Source organism: Carica papaya, chromosome 6, assembly GCF_054855325.1.
Source record: "Carica papaya isolate Zhongbai chromosome 6, ASM5485532v1, whole genome shotgun sequence".
NCBI classification, from domain to species: Eukaryota; Viridiplantae; Streptophyta; class Magnoliopsida; order Brassicales; family Caricaceae; genus Carica; species Carica papaya.
Genome location: NC_142314.1, coordinates 2,680,010 through 2,692,694, shown reverse-complemented (window position 1 = coordinate 2,692,694; position 12,685 = coordinate 2,680,010). Strand labels below are relative to the sequence as shown.

Genomic DNA, 12,685 nt, shown 5'->3' with positions numbered 1-12,685 from the left:
CTTACTGGGCTAGTGTAGCTCACTCCTTATTTAACCATTTCAGATCAGGAAGACATGGTTCCCGAGCCCGTTCCGCAGGAGGAGGACGAAGGGGATACCTAGAGACTCTGTAGTCATACTCATAGTTTTATTTTCGAGTTTCTCTCTTAGTTAGTTTAATCTTTTATATTTTAAGTACGTTTCTGATTTTTCGTGTAAGGGATGTTAACTGAAATTTTGATCTCGCTTCCGCATTTGATATATTTAAATACTCATTTCATTTTAATATTTCCGGGGCCGTTACACTTTGTATGGTGCTAAGCCTGATAGAAAGATAGATATTAACTAGATATATTACGTAAATGATTAACAAGGCAAGATAGATATTCAACCAAATTTTTCGATTTAAAAATATCTAGCAAGGCAGCATGCACTTCTCTTGAACCTAACAAAGTTTTGATCCCTAAAGAAAACTATTACTTAAGTCAAGTTATTTTAAAAGGTCATTGCAAGGCTCCTATCGTATTAGAAGTTTATGGTAACTTGCTAGCCTCTCAATATGTTAACAAATTTGAAAGTGTCGGCAATTGGGTTACCTTCCAATATATTGACTACTTTGCCTTGTTTGGTGGGGGAGTTTTTGATGGCCAAGGTGCTACTGCTTGGGTAATTAATGATTGTCACAATAACAAAAAATGTAAAAAATCTCATATTTTAAGCTTTTTATTCATATCTTTAACCATTTTGAATATTTTGTTAATTTTTTACAAATGACTAATTAGGTTTCTTAAATTGCAAATTACAAAATAAATGATAGTATATTTATATTTGAATATAACTGCTAGTTATTCTCACATCCTTATATGAAACAAACATAATTTCTCTTTATACATATATATAATTTTTAATTATAATTACGGTGTTTATTAATGTTGGTAAAAGATTTTGGTTCTTTTTTGTTGTTATTTAAAAAATAAACAGAGTTTAAAGTTCAACATGCTTACATATGCGATGGTCCATTGTATAAATTCCCTAAATAGCAAAAACTTTCATATCAACATCTTAGGTTGCAAAAACATTACTTTCCGTCATGTTAAAATTATGGCGCCAGATGAAAATCCCAATATATATAGCATCCATTTGGGTTGATCAAATGAGATCCTCATCACTGAGTCCATAATCTCAACTGGCGCTGATTGCATTTATATCGGAGACAACACTATAAACTTGAATATCACAAAGGTGGTGTGTGGACCTGGTTATGGAATAAGCATAGGAAGCCTTGGTAAGTATAACAATTAAGAGTTTGTGAAAGGGATCTCAGTTATGAATTGCACGATTAAGAACATCATGAATTGTGTGATAATTAAGACTTAGTCTTCCACCACAGTGTTAAAATTGTATTTCGATGACATTATCATGGAAAATGTTAGCAGTTAAATCATTATCGATCAACAGTACTGCCCACGTAATTTGTATAAATTACAGATGCATACAACCATACATAATTTGTTTGATTCAAACTAAAACTACGATTATACTTATCACATATATTTTGTTGTTGTATTCTTTTTGAAGAGTCTCCTACTTGTTAATATTAGTGATGTTGTTTTCAATAATATTCATGGCACCTCTACAACTAAGGTGGTGACCAACTTTGCTTGCAGCAGTGCCCTGCCATGTGAGAATATTTAGATAAGTGACATTGACCTCGTATACAATGAAAACGAAGGTCTTGCTACATTTGCATGTTCTAATATGAAGTTTGAACTTTTAGCCAAGTTCAATCCTCGTACGTGTAAAAGTTATGCTTAAGTTTATGCTTTAACTTGGTCCTATATATAATTATCTTAAATATGAGTTTGTGATAATTACTTAAGCGTGGAAATATATTTTATAGTTAAATTTGAATACTCATCGTGATTTTATATTAGTGGAATATTTAATATTTAGATATATAAATGAGTTTAAATGATAATAAAATGAGTTAAAATTTGAATATATTCCATTGGGTAAATTAAATATATATAGAGGCATGTAAGTTGTTCGAATCAATTCATTAGAGAATTTTGAATAAAAATATCTCAAGCTTTCGAAATTGAAATACTTAATTATATAGAAGATAAACAACAAAATATAAAAATATATACTCTTCAATTGCTTTTCTTCATCTGTTACCCTTGTGATCTTCAGTGCTTCTTTCTACTTTATTGAATTATATTGCGTTTGTTAGTTCAAAATTTTAATTAATAAATATTAGTAATAATTAAGTTTTCGTCAATCATCAAAATCATAAAAAACTTTTTCCTTTTTTATGGATGAGAAAACTTAATTTTATTTATTTATTTTTTAAAACTCAAATTAAAGCATGTATTAAACATTGAAATTCAAAGTATCTTCCTCCTTCTATATGCTTATTGTGCATGTAATGATTTATACTTCTTGTAATTTAATTTCAACGTATGTATATCATGTCATTTTCTATTTCGTTTTTTCCTTTCTATTATTAATTAAAAATCCAACATGGGTATTATTAAAGTTACTATCAATCTTTAAGGATATTCAACGAGCACATAACATGAAATGTGTATGTAATAATAAACCATTCAATAAGCACATAACACCTTCCTATCTCGTTATGACATGAACTTGGATATTCTTCAGTATGATAAGTAGATATTCTTTAGTTTTTTATATATTTTTTAAATTTACTTCATTATAAGTTTAAAGTGAATGGAAAGATTATTAATAATGCATTTTAAATTATCTTAACTTTAATAAAATATTAAATGTATTATTATATTTAGTGATCATTTTAATTCAATTAATATTGTTTTAAGCATATTGAGATACTTTAAAGAATCACATTTAACAAAAAAAAAATTATTACAATATTTAATAAAATTTATTTTAATATAAATATATAATGTATGAAATCAAGACATAATTTATTCTATCAGTATCACTTAGAATTATAAAAAATGTTGTTTCAATTATTTTGAAATGAATTTATATTATATTACAATTAAAACAAAATAACATTAAATAGATTAAAAAATAATTTAATAAATAAATTTAGTTTGTTATATTCATAACTTACGTTAAAAAAAATGTTTACATTCATGTATTTATTTAGATAAAATTATTGTTACTTTAAGATTAAATTTTTGATAATATATAGTTGTAGTTGAGGTGGGTTATCATTGTATATATTTGTTTGGACCAAGATTCAAAAACCATGTGAATAACAAAATCCATTTTCCATGTTTTGTGCATGAAAACAAGCAACATCACATTGAGATGCTCTTGTAATAAATTATATAAATAAAGATATAGACAAAAGTTAAAAGATATATCACTTAAAATATTACTGTATTATATTTTAAATATTAAAAATTAAAAATTTATAATGTAAATGTAACACCCAAGTAAAATAAAAATTTTATTTTATTATTTATTATTTATTATTTTATTTAATTAAATTTAATGAAAATAAAAATAATAATAATGATAAAATTGGGTAAAAATATTATTTGGATTTAATTGAAATTGATTTTGAGAAAAAAAGGTGAAAAATTAGATTATAGGGGTGTTTTTGAAAAGAAAATCGGAAACCGGGAGATCAAAACGTAATTTAAACAAATTGTGCCACGTCAGCAACCACGTCAGCGGCCCCGGCCAACCAGGACATGCCGCGTGGCAAGGAAACGCTGACCAGAGAACGGGCCACGTGGGCGATCTGTGTGCGCGCGATCGGACATCCCAGATCAAACGTGCGCACGGATGACCCAGATTTAATCCCAATTAAATCGCGATCGAACGGTGCAGATTTAATCTTGATGGACGGTTGAGATTAAAAGGCAAAGGGTATAAATAACCCCACCCACACCTGACCACAAAAACCCTAGCCGCCAGTGCCTCGCCGGAGAAGAAGAACCAGACGCTGAAGGAGCCGACCGCCGCCACCCGCCGTCACACCGGGGAAGTTTCTGACCGCCGATCGAGGTAAATTTTCTCCCCCTGGCTCATTTTTCGATGCTGAGTCCGCCTATGGCCAAACCGGAGCCAAACCACTGGCCAAACAGTCGAAAAATCCAGCCGAAGCCTAGCGGCGCCGTCGTGCCCCCCCTCTGTTTTTGCCTACGATGAGGCCCTTCCCGACCTCCGTTCGATGCAAATTTTATACCACTGTGATCACCATTCTTTTCTCTACAGATTGATGGGAGCCAAACATCAAAACGCGACTCACGCCGGAGGAGCCGCTGCACCCGAGAGCACCGCCGCTTGTAAGTTTCGAATTTTCGTGATTTTTTGGCCCACCGAGGGCCCTAGGGTTGTTTTATCGCAGGGACCGATGCAAGTGTGGCCGAATTCAGCCGAAAACGGCCAATCCGAGGCGAATCACCGCCGCAAGCGGTGGCACCGACGTCGGAGCACGGCGGAGCCGCCGTGCCGGAATTCTGATATTGGCCAAAAGGGGCCCTAGGTCTGATTTGGGTTTTTTTTGGGACACGTGCAGGTACCTGTAGTGCATTTCAGTTTTCTGGAAAAAAATTCAGGAAAGTTAGGAGGTGCACTGTAAAGTCGAATTCAGACCCCGAAACAGGTAAGGACCCCTCACCCTATTTCCTATCATGGTATTAAAGCGAAATAAATAATTAAACTGTACTGTGTGACTTTATAGATGTATAATTGATTAAGGTTGCCAATGGAGCCCGAGTCTGATACAGTGTTGGTCTGTTATTGTTTGATCTAATTTCTAGTATTAAATGCAGCATGATGTTTGATGTAATTATGTTATAGTCCCGTATGCATGAATCATGGTTTTTTTTATTATGGTTGATATTATGATTAACCCGATACTGTGTTGTCTTGTTTGGTGTCAATTAATGGTTTACATGTTGTGTATGATTGGATGATTGAGATCAAGGAAAAATGCAAAAAGGTTATGTGAATTGATAAGTGAAAAATATGGACAGCCTGAATAGATATCCTAGGAGATGGTGGACGGACTGGGCCCGTAGGGAACCCTACCGGGAACGTGGTCTCTCATACTGGACGGGGTATAGAGACCTTATGTGTTTTGGCGCCCATACCGGACGGGGTATGGAGACGACCCGTTTTACCCTCATACCGGACGGGGTATTGAGGTTCATGGTTTTGGCGCCCATACCGGACGAGGTATGGGGACGGCCCTGGAATCAGGTTGTAAATGTTAATGGTTCACGTGTAGTAGGGACTCCCAATTGATCTCCAGGGATACTGGTAGGCTGGTAAAAGAGGAAATATGTTTTCTGATGATTGAAATGTAAAGGTATGATATATGTTATGTTATAAAGTGTGTATGATTTCATGATATTATAAGGTTATTATTTTCATATGTTGTTTTCATGGATCTCACTGAGGTAAGTGGACAGTAAAGGTTTTTATGTTAATAAACGAGTTCGTTATAAATTATGCTCCATTGGTCATTTTTATTTTTTACCCACCTTTACTTCCGTGACGGTGAGATAGTGTGATGTCTTTACTGGGCTGGTGTAGCTCATCCCTTATTTAACCATTTCAGATCAGGAAGACGTTGTTCCCGAGCCCGTTCCGCAGGAAGACGGCGAAGGGGACGCCTAAATACTTTATAGCTATATTTATAGTTTTTATTTCGAGTATCTTTTTTAGTTAGTTTGTTCCTTCATGTTTTGAGTACGTTTTGGTTATTGTGTAAGGGATGTTAATCAAAATTTTTATTACGCTTCCGCATTTGAGATTTTTAATACATATATTCCATTTAAATTTCCGGGGCCGTTACAGTAAAGGGTTGAGATCTTAAAGAAAATGAATTTATAATTTAAATGCGTATGCGAATAATAATATTAGGGTTTACATTTCTTACACAGTAAATTAGAATGACTAATAAAGTTACGGAAATGTCTCTACTACAGTGACTCGTAAATAAAAAAAAATTAAAATAAATAGATAAATGTATTAGGGGTTAGCCTCCACTAGCTTTTGAAGAAATCCATCAGATAAACTACTCACAATCTTCTTACTGATCGGAATTTGGATTCTGGTCCTCTTGATCTGAAATGGTTAATAGAATGATAAGCTATACTAACCCAGTAAAAATATCACGCTAATCACTGATACAAAAAATAAAAGTTGGTAAAAATCACAAAATAACTAATGGAGCCCTTAATTTGAGTAAATTCATTTATCATGAAGAAAACTGTTTATTCAATACTTATCGTTACGAGTTTTCCAAAAATCAACTTATGAAGACCAATATTCATATAATTTTTCAATTTCACGCACAAGTGAACAAAAAATGACAATTTTTCTTTCTTACCTGCTTACTGGTATCCCTGAAGGTCTTTAGGGATGTCTCATTACGCATGAACTAAATATTCAAATTTATCAATTAACCGATTGTCCTCATACCCCATTCGGTGATGAGAGCCAAACATTCAATTGACTCGATACCCCATCTGGTATGATGGTAAATCATATCTCCCAAATTCTTCCGATATAGGACTTACCAGCCCCATCCGACTGAGACAACGTTTACGGTAGAGTTCCCTATGTATTTGGTTCATCTACCCTTTCCCATGATACTCAGTAAGCCTTTCACATAAAGATTTCTATCAACAAAAACAAACACCAAGCGCATACCAATATCTCATATTATATTCACATATTAATTAAACGACATCTATGCAAACAATACGACTTCATACCTTAATAACCAATAAATGCACGCAGAGCCTTTATTTTTAACTCAGTCAATCAGATAAGAATTATAATTAGACAATTAATAATGAAAAATCAATTGAATGTGATAATTTAAATCATACATTAGAATAACAAGCAATTTAAATAATACAGAAAAATAAATAGACAACACATACGAGCTTAGAGCAAAAGTGTAACACCCAAAAATTTTTTATTATTATTGTAGCACCCGGAAAGGAGAAGAAAAAAAAAAAAAAAAAAAAAAGGCGGCCACGTCAGCAGCCACGTCAGCAGGCCCGGTCAGCAGTCCCGGCCAACCAGGGCCTGCCACGTGGCAAGACCGCGTCACTCCAAAAGGAGCCACGTTGGCGATCCGCGTGGGTGCGATCCGACGGCCCAGATCAATCACGCGATCGGACGGCCCAGATTCAAATCGCACGGACGGCCCAGATTCAATCAAAAACGAACGGCCCAGATTAAAACAAAATGAACGGCTGTGATCAAAAGGCAAGGGGTTATAAATAGAACCTCCACACCAGACCACAAACCCTAGCCGCCAGCCGCTCGCCGGAGAAGACGAACCAGAGGCCGACCGCCGCCACCCGCCGCCACTCGCCGCCGCACCGGGGAAATTTCCGACCGCCGATCGAGGTAAATTTCATACCCCCGACTCGTTTTTCCCCACTGATTCCTCCTATGGCCAAATCGAAGCCGAAATCCCGGCCAAACGGCCGGAATACGCGGCCGAAGCCCAGCGGCACCGCCGCGCCCCCTCTCGGTTTTTGCCTCCGACGAGGCCCTTCCCGGCCTCCGTTCGATGCAATTTTTATATCACCGTGATCACCATTCTTTTCTCTACAGGTTGACCGAAGCCAAATCACCAAAACACGAACTTCGCCGGAGAGTCGCCGTACCCGAGAGCGCCGCCGCCGGTAAGCTCCGTTTTTCCGTGATTTTTTGGCCCCCCGAGGGCCCTAGGGTTGTTTTCTGACAAGGACCAATGCGAGTGTGGCCGAATTCGGCCAAAAGCGGCCGAAAACAGTCAACCCGAGGCGACTCGCCGCCGCCAGCGGCGGCGCCGTCGCCGGAGCACGGCGGAGCCGCCGTGCCGGAGTTGCGATTTGGGCCGAAAGAGGCCCTGGGCCTAATTTGGAATTTTTTTGGAACCCGTGCAGGTACTGTTAGCGTGTTTCAGTTCCCCGGGAAAAATTCAGGGGAAAATTAGGGACAGCCTGCAGGCGCACTGTGAATCGTATTCGGATCCCGAAAACAAGTAAGGACCCCTCACCCTATTTCCTATCACGGTATTAAAGTTCAAAATGATAAAACAGTATTTCTTGAATTAACGCATGTGTGAAATTGCTTAAGGTTGCTAATGGAGCCCGAGTCTAGTGTGATTGATGATTTACTGTTATTTGGCCTGTTTACAGCTTTAAATGCAAAATGAGGTTTGATGTGTTCATTTTACAGATTTGTGTGCATGCACTACGTTTTTATTAATTATGGGTTGAATGACTGAAAAACTGATACTGTATGTTGTCTGTTTGGTATGAATTACGATTTGCTTGTTTAAATGTGAATTGATGATGCTGATTGAGGAAAAGGAAAAATGAAAGATTGTGTAAACTGATAATTGTATTATGGGGGTCAGCCTGACTAGATATCCTGGGAGATGGTGGACGGACCGGGTCCGTAGGGAACCCTACCGGGATTGTGGTCTCACATGCCGGACGGGGTATGGAGATCTTATGGTTTTGGCGCCCATACCGGACGGGGTATGGGGACGGCCCGTTTCACCCTCATACCGGACGGGGTATTGAGGTTTATGGTTTTGGCGCCCATACCGGACGGGGTATGGGGACGGCCCGTTTCACCCTCATACCGGACGGGGTATTGAGGTTCATGGTTTTGGCGCCCATACCGGACGGGGTATGGGGACGGCCCTGGAAACTGATTATGAATGTTAAAGGTTAACGGGTAGCGGAACCCCTATGGACCCCCACGGATACTAGTAGGCTGGTAAATGAGAAAAAAAAGATATGTTGTACAATGATTGAATTACAAGAGGCGTGATAAGTGTTATGTTTTACAGCTTAGATTATTCAATGATTATGATAATGTTATTGTTTTTCTCATATTGTTTTCATAAATTCCACCAAGGTAAGTGGATGGTAAAAGATTTATTATTGATAAAAGGTTTTGTTGTTAATAAACGAGTTTATTGTAAATTATGCTCCATTGGTCTTTTTGTGGTTTTCTACCCACCTTTATCTCCGTGACGGTGAGATATCGTGATGTTCTTACTGGGCTAGTGTAGCTCACTCCTTAATTAACCATTTCAGATCAGGAAGACATAGTTCCCGAGCCCGTTCCGCAGGAGGACGACGAAGGGGATGCCTAGAGACTCTGTAGTCTTACGCATAGTTTATTTTCGAGTTTTCTTTCTTAGTTAGTTTAACCTTTTATATTTTAAGTACGTTTGTTTGGTTTTTCATGTAAGGGATGTTAACTTTAAATTTTGATCTCGCTTCCGCAGTCGATATATTTAAATACTCATTTCATTTTAATATTTTCCGGGGCCGTTACAATTATTATTATTATTATTATTTTACTTAATTATTTTTAATTAATTCTAAATAAATATAATTAAGTATTAATCGAATTTAATTTATTTTAAATTACTTTAATTTATATTAAATAGAAATAATAATAATAAATATAATAAAAAGGGGGTAAAATTATTTTAGGGATTTAATTGAAAGTAATTTTATGAAAAAAAGGTGAAATTTTGGGTTCTGGGGGTATTTTTGAAAGAAAATTTGAAAATCAGGGTCGTTACAGTTGGTATCAGAGCCGCGTTCATCGGACTCGTCCCTTACACAATAATATGTAGAGACATACAAAACCAATGAATCATTACTCAATCCTTTCATGTGAAATGCAGGTGCAGAGAGATGGGGAGAGAAAGACCCCCACTAAACCGAGCAGCTTGGGATGGTTCACTTTGGGAGGACGTTGACAGAATATTTGAAATGCTGAAAAGGCTCATTGCTGCCCAGCAGGGTCGAGAGGAGAGAAAGGAACTACCCGACCCTCCCCACTGCCACAAGTTGAGCCACCATTGCAGTAAGAAAATCTCGAGTCACCCCGGTACGAGCCTGCTTCTCCACAGTACCGCTAGGTGTCACCCCCGCAGTATAATCCGATGCCCCACTGCAGTACTGTCTGGCACTGCCACAGTACAATCCGGTGCCCCCACCATACCAGCTAGTGCCACCACAGCGCCCCCCAGTCTATCCTTAGCCCAGCCCAGTCCCCCTTCCGCGGGACCCAACTCCTTCATTGATTGACTCGAGCTACGTAGAGAGGTATAGGAGACTGAACCCTTCCACTTTTGAAGGAAACTCCTCTTTTGAAGATGCCTAATACTGGTTGGCGGAGACGGATAAGACTTTCAAGACCCTAGGAGTGGGTCACCCTTGCTACCTACATGCTGGTGGGAGAAGTAGATCGTTGGTGGGAACTCAAGCAGACCACATTGCCTGTTCCAGTCACTTGGGAACAGTTCTTAGTAGCATTCCATGCGGAGTACCTCCTATAGCACATCCGACATCTAAAGGAGATGGAGTTTATCTAGTTAGTCTAGGGAAACATGACAGTGTCGGAATATGCTCGTAAGTTCCTGGAGTTGGGCCAATACTATCCTGAGACATTGATGGATGACGGTAGAAAGGGTAGGAGGTTCTAATGGGGCCTCCGCCCAGAGATCAAGTAACACTTATTTGTACTGGAGCTCAAGAGATACTCAGCCATTCTGGCAAAGGCACAGTTAGTGGAGAGGAGCCTCCACACTCTTCCTCAGTCAGCAGGGAGTCATAGACCCTCAGCTCTACCCCGTAAACCAGCACCTACTACGCCCGTCCAATAGAATAAGAGGCCCAGACCGGTGATCTAGGCTCTCCCTTAGGCTCTAATGGCAGGACGTGGTAAGATATATCAGCATTGCGGCAGGGATCACGGGGACCGACCATGTTACTACCTCAACAACACTTGTCGCATATGTGGTAGTGCCCAACACTATGCGAGAGAGTGCCCAAGGAACCAGAATCCAGGAAGACCTCATATTCAAGGCAGGGTTTACAACCTTATCCAGCAGGATACCGATGCCGACCCGGACGTGGTACAGGATATGTACACTATCTGTAACTATTTTGCTCATGTTTTGTTTGATACTAGTGCATTGTATTCATTTGTTTCACCTGTTTTTGCATCCAAATTTAATGTATTACCTGATAAATTTGATTCGATGTTAATTGTGTCTACTGCTGGGAGTGCAACATTACTAGGAGAAGTTATCTATAAGGTTTGTACCATTGAGATAGCAAATAGGAAACTGAGTGTAGACCTGATAGAATTAGACATAGGAAATTTTGATGTAATTTTAGGGATGAATTGGCTAGCGGCGTATCACGCCACTATAGATTGTTTTAGCAAAAAGGTTGTATTCAATCTTCCAAATGGGGAGTCATTTACAAATGAATAAAATCATTTAGTACTTGCTACTTGATGACAATTTTCTTACTTGTCAGTTTTTTAACTTTGCTATTTTCTCTAACTAGGCAAACTCAAGAAATATAATTGTATTCAAGAGATTCCGGTAGTCTGAGACTTTCCAGATGTATTTCCAGATGAACTGCCCAGACAACCAGTAGACAGGGAAGTCGAGTTCACCATAGACCTACATCCTGACACCCAACCTATTTCGGTTGCTCCTTACTGCATGAGTCGCGTTGAGATGGAGGAGATGAGGAAGCAGATCACTGAATTGTAAGACAGTGTGTCCCCTTGGGGTGCCGGAGTCACTTTTGCCAAGAAGGGAGATGGAACGTTGATGCTATGTATTGATTACAGAGGATTGAACAGTGTCACAATCAAGAACAAGTATCCCCTTCCTATAATTGATGACCTCTTTGAAGAGTTGCAGGGTGCGCATGTCTTCTCCAAAATAGACCTGCGATTAGGTTACCATCAGGTGAAAATAAGAACATAAGACATCCCCAATACGACCTTTCAAACCAGGTATGGATACTATGAGTTTCTGGTCATGCTATTTGGGCTAACCAATGTCCGAGTCATCTTCATGGATCTGATGAACAGGGTCTTCAGAGAATTCCTAAATCAATTTGTTATCGTGTTCATCGATGACATATTGGTCTACTCAAAAAGTAGAGAAGAACATGATCACCATCTAGCACAGGTTTTGCAGGTTCTCAGAAGAAAGAAACTGTATGCAAAGTTGAGTAAGTGTGGATTTTGGCTTGAGCAGACCGCCTTCTTATGACACATCATATCAAATGATGAAGTATCAGTGAATCATGAAAAGGTTGAAGCGGTGCTCGGCTGGGAGAAATTGACATCAGTCAAAGAAATCCGTAGCTTTCTGAGAATGGCGGGCTATTAACGTAGGTTCATTAAAGGATTTTCTAGCCTAGCGGCTCCCTTAACCCGACTTACAAAGAAGAATACCAAGTTTGAGTGGAATGAGAATTGTGAAAGAAGTTTTTCAGAACTGAAGAAGTGGCTGACTACTGCACCCGTGCTGGCCTTACCGAGTGGATCGGGGGGATATACGGTTTAAAGTGATGCCTCCTATCTAGGTCTGGGTTGTGTCATAATGCAGTATGGGAATGTCATATCTTATGGGTCCAGACAGTTAAAGAGTCATGAGAAAAATTATCCCACCAATGACTTAGAGCTTGCTGCAATCATACATGCCTTGAAGACCTAGCGCCATTATTTATACAGAGAGACCTTTCAGGATCTATACCGATCATAAGAGTTTGAAACACATATTCACTCAGAATGATTTCAACATGCATAAGAGAAGGTGGATAGAAATTCTTAAAGACTATGATTGTGATATCTTGTATCATCTCCAATATTGTTTTCAATTTTGTCATTAATTTATTTTTTTTTTCAAAAA

General features: G+C 38.3%; 1 pseudogene; it reads left to right on the top strand.

Annotated features, from left to right (window-relative positions):
• The first annotated feature begins 341 nt into the window (after positions 1-341).
• Positions 342-1,674, top strand: LOC110824747 (exopolygalacturonase-like; annotated as a pseudogene).
• The last annotated feature ends 11,011 nt before the right edge of the window (positions 1,675-12,685 follow it).